Source organism: Sorex fumeus, unplaced genomic scaffold (genome assembly GCF_029834395.1).
Source record: "Sorex fumeus unplaced genomic scaffold, SorFum_2.1 ptg000128l, whole genome shotgun sequence".
Lineage (NCBI taxonomy): Eukaryota > Metazoa > Chordata > Mammalia > Eulipotyphla > Soricidae > Sorex > Sorex fumeus.
In genome coordinates this window covers 2,624,318-2,642,760 of record NW_026606185.1, presented here as the reverse complement: position 1 = coordinate 2,642,760, position 18,443 = coordinate 2,624,318, and the positions used below count along the sequence as shown (strand labels likewise).

Sequence of the window (18,443 nt, the reverse complement as noted above, 5' to 3'; positions counted from 1 at the left end):
ATACTAACTGAAATGAGTCAGAAAGAGAGGGACAGAAATAGAATGACTGCACTGATTTGTAGAATATAAAATAACATAATATGAGACTAACACCCAAGGACAGTAGAGACAAGGGTTAGAAATATTGCTCCATAGTTGGAAGCCTGCCTCATGACCTGGGGGAATAGGAAACTGGAATAGAGAAGGGATCACTAAGTCAATGATGGTTGAAGGGGTTGCTCAGGATGGGAGACGTGTGCTGAAAGTAGATAAAGGACTAAATGTGATAGCTTCTCATTATCTGTATTACAAACCATAATGCCCATAAATAGAGAATAAGAGAGAAATTGTGCCATAGAGGCAGGGGGAAGGGGTGGACGGGTTTGGGGAAGGGATACTGTGCACTGGTGGAGGGATGAGTGTTGGAAAATGTACACTGATGGAGTGATGAGTGTTTGATCATTGTCTGACTGAAGTTCAAACATGAAAGCTTTATAAGTGTAGCTCACAGTGATTCAATTAAAAAATAAAAGAATAGTGGTTGAAATGAAGAAAGGTCTTCAGTGACTTCAGAATCTATAGAACCAATTACGTGAAGAAAGAACTTAAACCCAAATTAATCAGAAGGAAGCATTTATGAAAAATTAAAGTATAAATTAAAGAAAACAACAACAAAACCCCACCAATAATGTTACTAGCTTTAATTGGTCATAGACAAAAGCTGTAAAAAAAATTCAGATGCCCATAGCAGGTGAATGTGAAAAGAATGTGGTATATGACTCAGCAGTCAAAAGGAATGAACTCAGAGCACAAAGGATATTTAAAAGGATTGTGGAAATTGCTCATAGGACATTCTAAAGGTGAGATAGATTTATTCAGACCATAGAATGGACCCTGAGTGATTAAGGTATTAATGTAGGGTTATTCATCAAAGTGAATGGTAATGTTAGGGGAAAATTGTGTATGTGTGAGGGCAGGGAGTCTGTAGCTTCTGCTCACTTCTGCAACCCGAAAACATACACACACACACAGATATATATATGTATATATATATATATATATATATAAGTTATACACATTTTTTTTCCTTTTTGGGTCACATCCAGCAATGCTCAGGGTACTCCTGGCTTTGCACTCAGGAATTACTCCTGGCAGTGCTCAGGGGACCCTATGGGATTCCGGGGATCGAACCCGGGTCAGCCGCGTGCAAGGCAAATGCCCTACCCACTGTGCTATCGCTCCGGCCCTGAATTACATATATTAAAGGAGAATGAACTCTTGATACAACAGTGAGCAAATGAATATTAAAATAAGCTGAGTAAAAGAAGCCAGACAAAATAAATTTTATTTGTATAAAACTAGCAAATTCAAAATAATAGGCAGTCACTGAAAGTAGATCTCTGGTTTCTGGGAGTGGGGGCACAGAGAGGCAGAAATTTGGGGGGAGATGGATATGTTCAGTCTTGGTCGTGGTGATGATTTCACAAGTGTTTACAACTATTTTAAAACAACAAAATATACACTTTAGTTTTTCAGTGTAGGAGTGCTACTTTTTATTCAGCCATTGATTAAGCTGATTGAATTGGGCGTAAACTCCACATTACGTTTTTTAAATTTTTTTCATTGAATATCCATGAGATAGACTATTACAAAGCCGTTCAGTCATACAATGGGTTTCCATTGTACAATGATCCAGCACCCGTCCCTCCACCAGTGTACGTTTCCCACCACCAGTGTCCCATTTCCCCACCAGCATCCCCTAACACCCCACCTCCCACCCCCAGCCTCCCTCTGTAGGAGGCATTTTTCTTCTTGCTCTGTCTCCTTTTTCTCTTGTGCATTATGATTTGCAATATAGGTGCTAAGAGGTTAATGGTGTTTCTTCAGGGCATTCCGTTTTTATTTTTGTTTTTTTTTTGTTGTTGTTGTTGTTGTTTGTTTTGCATTTGGGGCCACACTCAGCTATGCTCAAGGGTTACTCCTGGCTCTGCACTCAGGAATTACTCCTGGCAGTGCTTGTGGGACCATATGGGATGCTGGAGACTGAACCCTGGTCAGCCACAGGAAAGGCAAACACCCTACCTGCTGTACTATCACTTCAGCCCCAGGCATTCGGTATTTTTATCAGGATGCTAAGGCTGAAATAGTTTTTCAACTGGATTGTCACTTTGGGGTGGTGGACGTGACTGATGAGACTTCCCGAAGCACAGGGTGGTGGTGGCAGGTAGCCCATCCTGACCCTGAGAAAGCCTGGAGATTTCAGTCACAAAACCCGCATACCTGAATTTTCAGCAGATTATAACTTGGTGAGGTCTGTCCTGAGATGGTGGAGTCAGGCTGGAGGTATGGAGGCGATTTTGGATTGTGGAAGCAAGTGGCTGCTGGGGGCCCTGCTTGGGCGGGCCACTAAGCCAACCCCCTTCCCTCCGGTTTACCCCAGCCATGTGCAGGTCTGAGATTAACTGCAGCTTTTGATCTCTTTCAAAGTTTGTTTATGTGTCTCTGAAGCAAGGCCGGTAGTAGAGCTCACAGGCTGGCACTGAAGTTGGTCCTGCTTCTGCTCGCATAGCAGTCCCCTCTCTGCTAATGGCAGTGCTACCTGCCCTTCCTGCATCACGGAGCCTGTGCCAAAATGTCGTCGAGATCTCAGCAGCCCTGTAGAAGCCCAGGGTTATGCTTTCTATGATCTACTCACCCCACTACTTTTTTCGTTAAGTAAAAAAAAAAAGTTTGTCGGAGACCCCTGTTTTCTGTTGGTCTGTCTTCTGCTCTTCGTCTCTGTGCCCATGTGCTTCAGGCTCCTGTGTTTCCTGCCTGCGCTGCGCTGGCGCCAGGCCCCGTCCCCAGGCAGCTAGAGAGCAGCGCAGTGGCGGGCATTCCTGGCTCCTGGTCAGGGGCTGCTTCTTCAGATCACACAGTTTATTCACAGTTCTAGGACTAGATGCATGCACGCTCCTGGAGTGAACAAGTTAAGTGAAAAGGGAGGTCGACTTCCCTAAAAAGATAGTTTTTGTGACATTGTTTGGTGTGGTAATGACACTGTACTCAAGAAACACAAACTCCTCTCTCCCCTTAGCCTCTGAGGCTGGCCACTGCCAGTCTTGTTGATTCGAGTTGACTGCCCTGACTACCTGCTCTGAGTGGATCATGAGAGTGTTTGTTCTTTCACATCTGGCTCCTTTCCTTAGCATGGCTTCAAGGTTTGTCCATTTTGTAGTCAGAACTTCTTTCTTTAAAAATTGCTTTTAAGGGGCTGGAGCGGGTGCAACGGGTCAGGCTTGCCTTTCATGCAACCAATTTCGGGTTCAATCCCCAGTACCCTTTATGGTTCCCTGAGCACCACCAGTAGTAATTCCTCAGGGCAGAACTAGAGTAACTCCTGGGGATTGCTGGGTGTGGCCCCCAAAATGGTGTGTGTGTGTGTGTGTGTGTGTGTGTGTGTGTGTGTGTATAGATTACATGCTCTAGAAATGGGTTGGAGTGATAGCAAAGCGAATAGGGTGTTTGCCTTGCACACTGCCAATCTGGCTGACCCAGGTTCGATTCCTCTGCCCCTCTCGGAGAGCCTGGCAAGCTACCCGTGACATATTCGATATGCCAAGCACAGTAACAAGTGTCATAATGGAGACGTTACTGGGCCCGCTCGAGCAAATCAGTGAACAGTGGGAGGACAGTGACAGTGCTCTAGAAATACTACTGATTGAATTTTCACTCAAAAAAAGCTTGAGCCAGAGTCCAGAGAGGTAGCACAGTGGATAGGTCGGGTACATGCACACGGCTAACCCAGGTTTAATCTCTGGTGTCCTATTGTCCCCTGAGCACTGCCGGGAATGATTCCTGAGTGCAGAGCCAGAAGTAACCCTCAGCATCGCTGGGTGTGACCCCACCCCATCCCCAAAAATAAAAACAGCAACAAAACTTGGGTCAGGAATGAGTCTCAGTGGCGGACCAAGAACATCACCAGTGAGAGCGCCAGTTTGTGTGACACAGATGCTTGGGCTGGAAAGCCTGCAGCAGTAGCAGGAAGTTCAGGACTCCTGGTAGGGACTGCCCTGGGCTGCCCAACCTGGAATAGCAGCATGCACGGTTCCTGGAGGAAGAGCTTTGGTGTGAATGGGGAAGAGGCTGGAGGCCTTGCGGGAGGTCTGCATCAGGAGGAGCTAGCTTGTGGAGCTTGGTCCGCTGAGGTGGGACAGCCTTATAAGAAGCAGGTGCGGGGCAGGGGAAGGTGGGAAACCCAGAACTTTGCTTTGGACTTGTTCGTTGGGAGGAGTCTGTGATCCAGAGCATGCCGCTGGGGATGGCTGCAGTGGGGCAGCACTGGACCATAGGCGTTCTCGCCCTTATGCTGTTGGGCCTTGGGTCAGCATTGGCAGTGCCCCTCGCGGCCACTGAGGAACCCAAGCTGCCCTCTCTGGTTGTCGTTCTGTGTGTCGAGGTAACTGGGGATGCAGACTGACCCAGACTCGTCAGCTTTGTTGATGGAGCTGGCGGGAGCTAATGTGTCCTCTTTTCTCCCGTAGTTGAGGTGAGCCAGCTTTAAAGGGCGGGCCTGAGAGGGTGGGTGTCGCCACACTACAGGGCCCAGGGGCCATGGACGTGGGCAGCAGTGTGCAGTCAGGCCGGAGCAGGGCTTCTCAGCTCTCAGCCTCTGGCACCGTGGGCATGCCACGTGCTCCCTGGATGAGAATTGGCAAGCGAGAGGCACGGCACGGGAATAGGGGTTCAGCCAGTGGACAGGGGAGCAGGTGGGGGTGTCAAGCTTGGGGAGAGAGTGAGCACCACAGCGCCAGGCTCTCCTGTGGGTGGTGATGCAGAGCGCGACAGTTTGGCTCCCACTGGCCTGTGCCTGCCCTGCAGGACCTCACTCGGATCCCTGCCGAGGAAGCGTGTTGAGTTGACTTTCAGATACTCGTGTCCTGAGACCAAAGCTTCAGGAGAAGCCAGGGCAGGGCAGAGAGAACGCCAGCATCTTCCCCACGAGCCCCTGCCCACTGACGCCCTTTCCCCGTGTGCCAACGCCTGGCTCGCTCCCTCCCTCCCTCCCTTCCCCATTGATTAAGCTGATTGAATTGGGCATGAACTCCACAGTTTAAAAAAAAAATTTTACATTGGATATCCATGAAATAGACCATTACAAAGCTGTTCATAATTGGACAGTCACACAGTGACTGTGTGACACAGTGACTGTGTTCAGTCACACAGTGATCCAGCACCCATCCCTCCGCCAGTGTACATTTCCCATCACCAATGTCCCTGTTTCCCCACTCCCAGCCTCCCTCTATGGGAGGCGCTTTCCGTCTTTCTTTCTCTCTCTCTCCTCTTTTCCTTTTGTGCGTAATGATTTACAATACAGGGGCTAAGAGGTCATGGTGTTTGTTCAAGGCATTCGGTATTTTTATCGGGACTGTAAGGCTGGAGTAGCTTTTCGACTGGGTGGGCTGCATCTTTCTGAAGTGTTACCAACCAAGGTTCAGTTCCTGGCATTCCATAAAGGAGTGATCACTGAGTGCGGAGCCAGGTGTCGGCCCCGAGCATTGCCGGGTATGACCCAAGAACCAGACCAAGAGTGACAGTAACTTCAGACATCAGAGCAAGAAATTAGAGCTTTGTGAGCTGGCCGGCTCAGTCAAGAAAGGCTCTGGTGTCCTGAGGGCTGAACAGAGCCAGGAAATTTCCGGCCTGCAGCCACTGCAGAGGCCCCTCTGTGCCTCCCTGCTTGCGCTCTCTCCCCACAGTGAGGAACAAGCTCCTCTGATGGCTGTGCAGTGCTCTGTGTATGTGTGCACGTGCGCTGTGTGTGCTTTGTGTGTTGTGGGTACTGTGTATATATGCTGTGCTGTGTATGTTGTGGGTGCTGTGTGCTCTGTGTTGTGGGTGCTGTGTGTGTGTGTGTGTACTCTTGTGGATGCTGTGTGTAGTGGGTGCTGTGTATGCTCTGTGTGGGTGCTGTGTATGTGTTGTGGGTGCTATACTGTGTGTGCAGTGTGCGCTGTGTGCGCTGTGTGTGTGGTGTGTGCTGTGCTGCCTCTGCCTCTGCCTCTGCCCTCCCCAGCCCTGCAGGAATTCCGCATTGGGGCTCTTGGCCAGCTGAAGGGCCTTGCTCTGGATCTCCACCCAGCACTCTGTTCCCTCTCTGCTGAAGAACCAGGACAAGTTATTTTAGCCTCTGCTCCAGATCAGTAAAATGAAAACAAATTCCAAGCAAATTGACTATCTGAAGGGGCGCACATGGCCCGCCCACGCTTGCAGTCTCCCCTAATCTGACCATGGCTGAGAGATGCTGCTGGGACACAGGGTAGTGTGGAGATGTTGATCCCCGGGCGTGGTGCTGGGGGGTGAGGGGCTTGGCCAGTGGGGGCCTTTGCTAAGGCCACTCCTGCCCAAGAAAGGGTTCCAGGCACTGCACTTTGGTTTGTGGGTCGCATCTGGCAGTACTCGGAACTTATTTCTGCTCTGCACTCGGGTCACTCCTGGCAGGGCTTGGGCAACCATATGGGATGCTGGGGATTGTGCTGGGGTTGGCCCGGGCAGGACAAGCACCATACCTGCTGTGCTACTGCCTGGCCTTCCCGGCATGTTAGCTCTCAGGGGCTAAGGGAAAAGACCCCTCTGAAGTAGGCTGAAGTACCCCCCTCTCTGGGGTTGGCAGTGTGTGGGGGCCAGAGCCATGGCTCTGAGGAGTGGCTGTGAGGAGCTTGGCATCTTCCTTCCCGTCCTGGCTGCAAGGTGCTGTCGGAGAGTTTCTGCATAAGACACTGAAGTTCCCTCTTCTTTCCCAGAGTTGGAGTGTGGAAAGTGCATTTCTGTAAATGAGCTCAGTCAGAGACTGGTTCCCTCCAGAGAGCTCGTTATCTGTCAAGAAAGGCATCTTAGCTCTTCTCCCCTGTGCCACGGGTCATAAAGTGTAGGGAAAACAAAAACGGCCTCCTACTCATAGATTGAGTGAGATGCAGCATCCTGTCATTTTTTTTTTTACTTTTTAATTGAATCACTCTGAGACTCTGAGATAGACCCTTACAAAGCTGTTCATGATTAGATTTCAGTCATACAGTATTCCAACACCCATCCCTCCACCAGAGTACATTTCCCAGCACCAGTATCCCCAGGTTCCTTCCCATCACCCCCCATCCCCTACTGCCTCTGTGGCAGATGCTATTCTCTCTCTCTCTCTCTCTCTCTCTCTCTCTCTCTCTCCCCCTCCCTCCCTCCTCCCTCCTCCCTCCTTTCCTCTCTCCTTTCCTCCCTCCATCCTTTTGGGCATTTTGGTTTGCAATATTGACACTGAAAGGTTATCAAGAATATCCCTTACCTACTTTTAACCCTCAGATCTTGTCCAGCGTGATCATTCCCAGCTATTATTGTCATACTGGTCTCTTCTCTATCTTCCCTACCCTCAGCACACCTGTGGTTAGTTCCAGCCATTGACTAGTCCTCCTAACCCCTGTTTTCCCTGGCCATAGATATTAGTCTATGCCTTTTTGGAAAACAATATGGACATTTCTCAAAAAAACTAGAAATTGAACTTCCGTTTGACCTGGCAATACCACTCCGGGAATATACCCTGGGAGCCCAAAAACACACAGCAGAAACTACACTCTTGTGTTCATTGCCGCACTGTTCACAATAGCCAGAATCTGGAAACAAGCTGAGTGCCTGAAAACAGACAAATGAATAATGAAACTATGGTACATCTAACAATGGAATACTATGCGACTTTTAGGAAAAATCAGGTCATGAAATTTGCCTATAAATGGATGGAGATATAAATGGAAATTTGCCTATACGTGGAGAATATCATGCTTTTTGAAATGAGTCAAAAGGAGAGGGACAGATATTTTTAACTAGCTCAAAGTACTTTGCTCTTTTAGCAGAAAATAACTTCTGGCAAACATAAACAGTAAACACAGAAAGGAAGAAATGGCATCTCTGAATTAAGTCTCATTCATTTGTCCTGTACTGACCTTAAAACTGAGGGCAGGGAATTTTACTTATTTTTTAGTGCCACATTCAGAGATGCTCGGTGGTTACTCCTGGCTCTGCACTCAAGGAATCAGCCCTGGCTGTGCTCAAGGGCTCAGCCATGTGGAGTGTCGGGGTTGAGACTGGTCAGGTGTGCAAGGCCAGGCACCCCGTACTGCCTGCTATACTGTCTCTCCAGCCCTCTGACATCTTATGCATGTTTTTTTTATCTACTTGCTTTTTTAAAATTGGTTTGTTATTGTTTTGGGAATTTTTTAAATGGGTGATAGAGAGTAAAAGTGAACCTCCGTTAGTCCTAACATCCTGGGTTAAGTGTTTTCCAGCCTGCAGGCTGACAGGGTATCAGACTGTTCATCTCAGGAGACCATTTGTTCCATATTGTACCTGAAGAAAAGCGGCAGTGGCTTATAGAGAACATGACCATGTTTATTTGAGGCTGCAGCCTCTGGGATCCTTCTTTTCTGTATTTTTCTTAGTTCGTGTTTCAAAGGCAATGTCTGGCAGTTCAGAACTCTTAAGGGGAAATGTATTTCTTCGTTAAAGCAGTTTAATAACTTTTGAGTATGCCTTTAGGAACCGCAGGAGAGGAGTCCTGGAGAAAGTGCAGGGAGATGAGCCGGGCAGAGGAGACTCCAGCAGATTTCTGATTCTGAACGGATTTTTATCTTAGTTGGGGCCAAACTCAGTGATACCCCAGTGATGCTGTGTTTTAGGGGCTGCTGAAGGATGGGCCTCAGAGCCTCACCCATGCTATTAAGCAAGTACTCTAATTCTGAAGGGCCAGAGTCGTGACAAAAGTTGAAGTAGACCAGACAAATTGCTCTTTTATTCTTTTTTCCCTAACGTTTCTTAAGCATTCAATTTTTATCTGATAGTACAGTCCCTTCTGGCATGTGATCTTGTGGACTCAGTAAATCTGCCACTTCCTAGGTTTTTGCTGGGATTGCCCCATTCACCAAGTCTCTGGGCATCCCATGCATCTGCTTGAGAATTGACCTGACAGATTTATTGAGGGGTGGGTGAAGGGGGGCCCTTCTCCCTGCTCCCCACCAGCAGGTCATACTTGGCCAGGTGGTGTGGAACCAATGGTCAGGTGCTCGGGCACAGTGATGCAGTGCTGGGAGTCACCAAGGTCTGGGTGACTGCAGATACAGGGATGGAACTTGGGGCCTCAGGTGCTGTAGTCCTGTTGAGCGTCACATGCACCCTCAGCTTGTCAGCAGTAACATGATTAATATATGGCTTAGTTCAGAAGATACAGAGCCTCATGGTGGAAGGTAGAAAGCCAAGGTACTTAAATATTCAGGGCTGTCGGGGCCAGAGGAATAGCCTAATTAGCAGGATTTGCAGGTTTTGCACGCAGGAAGCCTGGGTTCAATCTCAGCACCCCATGCTCCCCCCCGCCCCGGGGGGGAGCTTGAGTAACCCTGAGCACCAAACTGCAGGCTCTTCTGAGCATTGCTTTGGGTGTGGTCCCCAAATTAGCAAATATTAGAAACACTAAGCCATACATGTGGGTGACCTGGTTGGGGGATGTGTTCTTTGTTCTGCCACCGGAGCAGGGTCCTCCTCTTGTGATGTGCCCTGCAGCCTCCTCCCCCACCGCTCACTTCCCACTCTACCCACAACCTCTTCCTCGCCTGCCCCCTCCACAGCTAGGCCCTGAGTCCAGCTTCTGTCCCCATAGCCGGAACCACAGATAACTTATTGGATCAACTCTGGTGACTTTTGCCGTTGGCCAAATGTAACTTCTAACTTCATTAAACTTACTTGATTTGCTGAGAGCAGAAACATCTATTCATTTTATTTGCTTACGAAAGTAGTTTAAGAATAAAATAAAAATCACCGGGCATTGTCCTTAGAGATTAAGGGTTCATTTGGCCTCTCCTGTCTCAGGGCCCTGATGGTACAGCAGGGAGGGCATGTGTTGCACACAGCTAGCCTAGATTCCATCCCCAGTGCCCCGTATTCCCCCAGTCCCGCCAGGAGTGATTCCTGAGTGCAAAACCAGGAGTAATCCAGAGCACCGTTGGATGTAGCCCAGACACAAAGCAGAAGAACAGAGAATTCAGAATGACTGCTTTTGTTCCCGATTTTCCTGTTCCTCCTTTTTATACAGAGATCAGGGAAGTCGCCAGGTCCACCAGCCAGAGCTGTTGCAGGCTCCCAGGAGATACCACTGGCAGCTCTACAGGGGACACACCTGGCAGTGCTCAGGGTCACTCCCAGTTGAGTGTTGGTGGATCACAGGTGCCAGGATGTAGCCCAGGGCCTCCATATGCAGAAGCATTGTCTGGCCCTTTGAACGCTCTCTCTGGTGTCCAGGTAAAAGTCTGAAATGCATTTATGATCAAAGGCTGCTTCTTTGAAGTGAGTTGGATGAATTCGTGTATGTGGTGGGGGGGAGAGATTGCTTTTCAAGCATTGCTTCCCAAGGCCAGTGCCAGTAACTGCACTAGGTAGTTGAACCAGGACCCTAGAATGTGGTGCTGCTTGGTCTTGAGGTGCCACTGGGTTGCCAGGATGACGCCCGGCAAGCTGGGGTGGAGGCACATATGCCGGGGATTGAACCAGGGCGTCCAGAGTATGCGTTCTCAGTCCTTTACGGTGTCAACAGCCTGAGTTGTAAGGTTCGTGCTGAGCCACTGGCAGAGGAGGTTGGCTGCATGGTCACCCATTGATGTCCTTCACCTCTTTCCAGCAGGAGCCCTCTGGGCCTGGCTCCAGGCCGGAAACTGCTCTCCCCCATCTTGCTCTGGGATCAAGGGCCTTTATGGGGTGGGTGGGCTGCACTCTGAGGTGCCCACTTTTCCCTCTACCTCTCTGTTATCTGCGCGCTTTTGACTAGGCATCAAGAAATTACCATTTTTGCCTTCCTTCCTTCCTTCCTTCCTTCCTTCCTTCCTTCCTTCCTCCCTCCCTCCATCCCCCCATCCCTTCCTTCTTTTTTGTTCACACCCAGCAATGCTCGGGGGTTACTCTGGGCTCTGCACTCAGAAATTTTCCTGGCAGTGCTCAGGGACCATGTGGGATGCCGCGGATCAAACTTGAACTCAGGTTGACTGCGTGCCAGGCAAACACTCTGCCCTCCGTACTGTTACTCCGGCCTGAGAAGTTACCTTTTTTTTTTTTTTTCAGGCATGTGCTTTCAATCCATCAAGTAAAATTGCATATTCTGCTTTGGAATGTATGTGTTCTTTAAATTTATACATTGGGTTTTCTATTCTCATTTCTACGTACTTATTCAGAAGTACCTAATCTTAGCATCTATTTGCCAGAAAGAAAATGAGGCTTATTCTCAGGTCTGGAATTTGGGAAAAGCACCAAAGCACCAAGAACCCCAATATGCCCCCCATCCCACCTCTCCTCATGCCTGTGAGGCAGATGATTTCCACTTAACTCTCTCTCTCTCTCTCTACTTTGATTACATTCACTATTTTGACAAAAGATGCACCATTATTATTTGGAATTTCCCCCCAACAATCAGATCTGCTGAAAAGGCAATGTAAAATAATTTGTTTTCTATTGCTGGTTATGAAGGCCATATGATGTCTCTCAGCATCAGCAGGGTGGGAAGGACCAAGGATGCTGGTTCCTCCCCCCCATCCCATGAGGCCGCAGTTGCCATATCACTGCAGGCTCATACCTGGCTGTCTAATAAGTTCTGAGGCAGCGGCCACCGTGCTGGGGGAGTGGAGGAGGTGGAAGAGACAGACACCCTTTCCCTCCCAGGGGCACACAGCACCATAGTTCAATGCATAATCCATCCACATTTCTTCCGAAAGCTGCTGGGCTCCAAATTAGGTCTGTGTGCCTCTGGGTCCATGGCTGTACTGGAGAGCCGCTTGCGGAGGGCAACTCTTGGCCTCAGCAGGGCGGGAAGCGGGTTAACTTACTTTCAAGGCCAAGAAAACTAGAACTTCCAAGGCAAGTTTCTGGCATTGGCATTTCTAAAAACCTTCCAGAAGATACTCTTTTTTAAATGTAGGAGTAATGCTATTTATTCAGCCGTTGATTAAGCTGATTGAATTGGGCATGAGCCCCACGTTACTTTCTTTTTAATTGAATCACTGTGAGATTCAGTTACAATGATCAAATACCCATCCCTCCACCAGTACACATTCCCCACCACCAATATCCCCGGTATAACATCCCTTCCCGCCCTCCCTCTGTCCGGCAAGCTACCAAGAGTATCTTGCCCATACAGCAAAGCCTAGCAAGCTACCCATGACGTATTCCATATGCCAAACACAGTAACAGCAAGTCTCACAATGGAGACGTTCCTGGGCCCGCACAAACAAATCGATGAATAATGGGAGGACAGTGCTACAGTGCTACAATATTTGTTTTGCTTGTACTCACAGGGATGCTCAGATTAAATTCTTTTAAACTATTAAATTATCATGAGCTACATAGTTACAAAGCTCATGATCTGGTTTCAGTCATACAATGTTCCAGCACCAGTCCATTCACTTTTCTCCCCCTCCCCCACATTATGATTTGCAATACAGGTACTGCAAGTTTATCATATATATTCCTTTACCTATTTCTAGGATTTAGTTCTTGCCCAGAGTGATTATTTCCAACTATCATTGTCATATGGGTCCCTTTGTCCTAATTGCCTACTCCACTCCACTTGTGGCCAGCTTCCAACCATGGACCAGTCTCTGGGCCCTCACTTCTACTGTCCTTGGGTAATTGTCTCATTCTATATTTTTTTATATCCCCCAAATGAGTGTAATCAGATTAAAGTTTTAAAAGTTTCTTGAAATACAAGAACCGAATTCCTGTGGGCTGGACAAATTCCTCTTTTAATTTTTTGACCAGACCTGGTGGTGCTCAGGGCAGACTCCTGACTTTGTACTCAACATTCACTCCTCAGGGGTCTCTGAGGACCAGCTGGGGACTGGGAATCAAACTCGGGTCAACAGCATGTAAGGCAAGCACCCTGCCTGCTGTACTGCATCTCTGGCCGCAAATTTTCTCTTGACATACCCAACAGGTTTGGGTACTTCTCTCATCTCTTGGGCCTGCTAGGAAGCGCCTTATAAGTAAGGCTGGGAACTGTTTTAAAGAGGACTTTATAAGTATTGGCTTTATAAAGTCAACCTTAATTCCTTAAAGCTGTCTGATTGTGTACAATTCTGCATTGCTCCCAAATCCTTCGCCCCTCTCGGAGAGCCCGGCAAGCTACCGTGATGTATTAGATATGCCAAACACAGTAACAACAAAGTCTCCAATGGAGACATTACTGGGCCCGCTCGAGCAAATAATCTAAATAATCTAATCCTAGTCTTGGTTCTACAACCAATATTTTCAACTATGTCCTATTACAAGGAGAAGAGATTCCAAGTGAACTTACACAGTATCCATATTGCTGTGAAAATAAGAGCAGTCAGTGATAGTCTGAATTCTGTAGGGGTCAGCTGAACTGCCTACCTGCTGTGCTATCTCTCCATCTGCACATTTTGAATTTTAACCAGATTATAGTGGCTACATTGTACCAAGATGTGTCATGGATAGCAAATACTTTGATACATTTCCAGAAATTTTGTATAATTTTTAAATAAATTATAATTCATTTTATCATTCATAATCTGTATATGAATCTGTATATATGAATAACCTTGGGAAGATTAAACATCATATTAGATAATGCATACTTAAAAGTCAGCATATCAAATAAACTTAATTGTTTTTAGCTTCTCTATTCATGTGAGGCAGAGACAAAACTTTTTATGATCTTTCCAGGGACTCTCTAAGAAATCCCAAAGTTCATTTGAGATCAAGATTTATTAGGATTTGATTTTAAGTTCGGCTGGGGAGCTAGCACAGCAGGTAGGGCCTTTGCTTTGCACGCTGCCAACCTGGGTTCAATACCTCCATCCCTCTTGGAGACCCTACCTGGAGTATCCCACCTGCACGACAGAGCCTGGCAAGCTCCCTGTGGCGTATTCGATATGCCAAAAACAGTAACAAAAAGTCTCACAATGGAGACGTTACTGGTGCCCGCTCGAGCAAATCGGTGAACAATGGGAGGAGAGTGCCACAGCACTACAGATTTTAAGAAATCAAATAGTATAAGTTGTCACAAGTGTTAAAAGGTTTAAACACTTGGATAAATAGGATCATAGGTCAAAATGATAAGAGTGTTTAGTTACTTATTAACTAGAGTTATAGTAAAAGAATTTAGACGTAGCTATAGGAGATAGCTTGATTGCAAATTCCCTTTCCCCCAATTAACCTTATGTCCTTTATTTTTTATTTATTTGGTTTTTATTCACAACCAGTATGCTCAGGGCTTAAGTCCTGGCTTTGCATTCAGGGATCATTCCTGGTGGGCTTCGCGGACCACGTAGGGGCCAGGGTCTAAGCAGATTGCTGCGTGCTGGGCAGAAGCCTTCCTCACAGTCCTATCTATCTGCCTCACAGTGACCTCAGGTCTCAAAGTGAAAATACCTGGTTATTGTTACTAGTCAAAGACATGGTAAAGGTTAACATAAAGCTCACAAGAGTATTCTGATGTGATTTGAAATCTTTATTTCCTAAGCAGGTTACTTAAAATATAAAGAAAAACTTTTATGGCTGGAGTGATAGTAAAGCAGGTAGGGCATTCGCCTTGCATGTGGCTGACCTGGGTTTAATACCCAGCATCCTATATGGTCCCCCTAGCACCGCTAGGAGTGATTCCTGAGTGCAGAGCAAGGAGTAACCCCTGAGTACTGCTCGGTGTGACCCCAAAAAAGCAAAAAAAAAAAACCACTTTGAAAATTTTGTCATTTCAGCAAAACCAAACCTCTACTTTATGTTTATTAATACTAAAACTCAGTTTTTAAAAAACATGAAGCTAATCCATCCAGCCTTAATCTACCTTTGACTACACATAATTGAATTCTGTTTCTAGTAATCTTTCTGTATTTATTTTTCTTGTTCTCTTCCTCCCATTTGGAACAATCAGTTTTTTTACTTTAGAATTTGTTGAGGTTGGAGTAATAGCACAGCGGGTAGGGCGTTTGCCTTGCACACGGCCGACCCAGGTTCGATTTCCAGCATCCCATATGGTCCCCCAAGCATGGCCAGGAGTAATTTCTGATTGCATAAACCAGGAGTAACCCCTGTGCATTGCTGGGTGTGACCCAAAAAGAAAAAAAAACTTGCAGAGATTTTCTAGTTTTATTTATATACATTACATGTATGTATATAATATTATGTCATGTAATATATGTCTATAGATTGTTACCATTACCTTACAAAGGAAAATAACATGTAGAAAATAATTGTATGTTAGACAACATTTTGCAGCAGATTAGAAAACTTCATGAATCCACCATTTTGGAATTTGTATGATGTGGTGTGTGCTTCCTTATAGAACAATATTTCATTGTGTCAAAAAAAATATCTGTGAAGACCTGAATATCTTTTTTTTTTTAAATCATTTCATTATTGTTTAGGTAATAGGAAATAAAACATATTTCATTATTGTTTCAATAGTGTTTCCATTTATGGTATTGATGTATAAATGGTCACTGCACCCCACCACCCTCAAAGTTTCAACTCTCCATCCCAGCTACTTACATATCTTTAGTAACTTTATACTGTATAACAATAAAAAGTCAAAACTATATAAACACGGTCCTCCCGTTGTTCATCGATTTACTCGAGCGAGCCCAGTAATGTTGTGAGGCTTGTTACTGTGTTTGGCATATCGAATACGTCACAGGTAGCTTGCCAGGCTTTGCCGCGCGGGCGAGATACTCTCGGTAGCTTGCCAGGTTCTCTGAGAGGGATGGAGGAATTGAACTCGGGTTGGCCATGTTGGCTACATGCAGGGCAATCGCCCTACCCCCTGTGTTATCGCTCCAGCCCCTATATAAACAAATTTATGCTAAAGAATAAATGTTTTATATATCTATTAGAAATGATTCAAATATATGACTAGCTATTAACTCAGTATAATCTTAAATTTTCAAGTTATTGAAAATATTTTTGAAACTTCTTAGAAGACAAACTATAATATTGAAAATCTATTTTTAGTACACTTGTTATACTGTAGATTTAAAAATAATAAATCATAAAATGGAAAGCAGGTTTCAGAAGAATGATCTCTATTAAATGCAACTACTTAAATTTTTGGTCATATATTTTGGTATTCGTTATTTCTTTGGATTTGGATTCTATTTATCTGTTTCAGGAAAGCAGCATTAGACTGTACTTAATTGAACCATTCAGAACAATTCAGTGTAGCAGATTATGATGTCCTTTAAACATCTCAAAACAGAATCTAATAGTTAAAAATCTCAGGAAATGGCTAAGTAGTTATTTCTCGATAGCCATATATAGGCAGGCTATGGGGCGGGTGAGAACCCTCCCCACCCCCAGGGACCCAGCCCTGGCAGCTGACCTCCACTGCCCAACCTCCACCATGCTCCAGGCTGCTTTTCAGACATTATAAGATAGTTCTACCCATTTATGCCTTTCGGAGAGCCCGGCAAGCTACCAAGAGTATCCCGCCTAAATGGGCATAGCCTGGCTAGCTCCCTGTGGCGTATTTGATATGCCAGATACAGTAACGACAACAGGTCTCATATCCCTGACTGTGAAAGAGCCTCCAATCATTGGAAAAAGACGAGTAAGATGAGGCTGCTAAAATCTCAGGGCTGGGAGGAATAGAGACGTTACTATCGCCCGCTCAAGTAATACGACGACCAGTGGGATGACAGTGACAGTGATACAGATTAATTGAAATTTTATAAAATATATATGTATATATCCATCCACTTATATATACAGCATTTGACATGTATATACTATATAGATGCACAAAGCTATTAATGTCATATAAAGATGTTAGATTCTTGGGAATTTTAAAATTTTTAGTTACAGTGGCTTATAAAGGTAATGTTAATGTTAGAGTTTCATGCATAGTAGAATCCAGTATCATACCCTGCCCCAGTGACTTTATAAAATTTATAATCTTCGTTTACCTAAATATTAATAATCATGCTTTTTATTGTTCATTAAATTTTGCAGGACTAAGCCAAGATTGCCATTTTGTTTTGGGTTCCTTACCTGGCAGTGTTGGGGGCTGCTCCCTGTGTCACCCCTAACAGTGCTCTCAGGCCATGCAGTACGGGATTAAGCCCAAGATGCCCTCATGCAAAGCTTCCTGTGCTCAAGCCCGATGAGCCATCTCTCGTCATCTAGTCCCTTGATATCTATTTTGACATCATGCTCACAGACATTCTTAGAATCACTAGAGAGCCAGAGAGCCAGCGAAGTGAGTGCATGGTGTGCGTGCACTTTCGCGGGCCTCTCCCTGCCAAGGGGCCTCTGAGGAGAGTTGGGAGCCCCGAAGCCCCACCAGGCATGGCCCAAAACACATAACAGAAAATTCAGTGTTGGAGCCCAAAAGATAATATAGTGGGCTGGGCAGAGTCCAATCTCTGACACCCTTAGTGACCCCCTAAACATCGTCAGGACTAACCCCTGATCAAATTGCCAGAATAAACCCCTAGCACAGCCGGGTGTGGCCCCAAAACAAACAAGGGTAGTAGAAAAGCCTAAGAAAGGTAAATACACAGCTTTTTTTTTAAGTAGATTTTTTGGGGTGGGCACACCCTGTAGTGTGTGGTCACACCCTGTACTCCTGGCTCTATGCTCAGTGATAACTCCTGACTCAAGGAGCTCAAGGGACCATACAGGATGCTTGGAATTGATCCTGCGTTGATTTCAAGCAAGGCAAACATCTTATCTGCTGTACTACTGCTCCAGCCCTTTTTCTGTGCTTTATTGACTGTGTTTAGTATGAGTGATAGATACCAAGTGATTATAAAAAAATTCACTTGTTCTTACATTAAGTCTGTATTTTTCGTAAACTTAAAACACCAAATTGTCATAAGATTATTTGGCTATAAATCCGTGTAGAATAACATTGTTTGGTAATATGGCAGATAACTCCAAAGACACCAATTTGTATTACAACTACCATACAAAACTAGTCTTTTGTTTGTTTGGGGGCCACACTCAGCAGTGCTCAGGACATACTCCTGGTTCCACACTCAGGACCCCATAGCCGGTGCTGGGAATTGAAGCTGGGTCAACCACATGTAAGAGCAAGCACCTTACCCACAGTACTATTCCTCTGACCCTAAACTGGTTTTATATGAAGTATATATCCCTATACTTTGGGGAGTTTTAGGAATATCATTTTTATTCTTTTTTTTTAACTTTAGTCTTTTTGGGGGAAGGTCACAGCTGGTTGTGGTCTGGGGTATGTCTGGCATATTGTTCAGGGTCACTCAGAATGGTGACCTGTTCAGGGATTGCCAGGAATTAAATCCAGACTTCTTGCATACAAAGCCTGTGAACTAGGTTGGGTTTTTTTTTTTTTTTGAGCTATCTCACCAACCTGGAATATTTAATTTTTAAAGCACTAATTTTTCTCTACGCCAATGGAATAGCTCCTTTAAGGGTTGTTATAA

At 45.7% G+C, this 18,443-nt stretch overlaps 1 protein-coding gene across 1 annotated transcript in view; it reads left to right on the top strand.

Annotated features, from left to right (window-relative positions):
• ABHD12 (abhydrolase domain containing 12, lysophospholipase) overlaps window positions 1-18,443 on the top strand; it is a 63,090-nt gene that overhangs the window by 13,684 nt on the left and 30,963 nt on the right. The window lies entirely within an intron of this gene.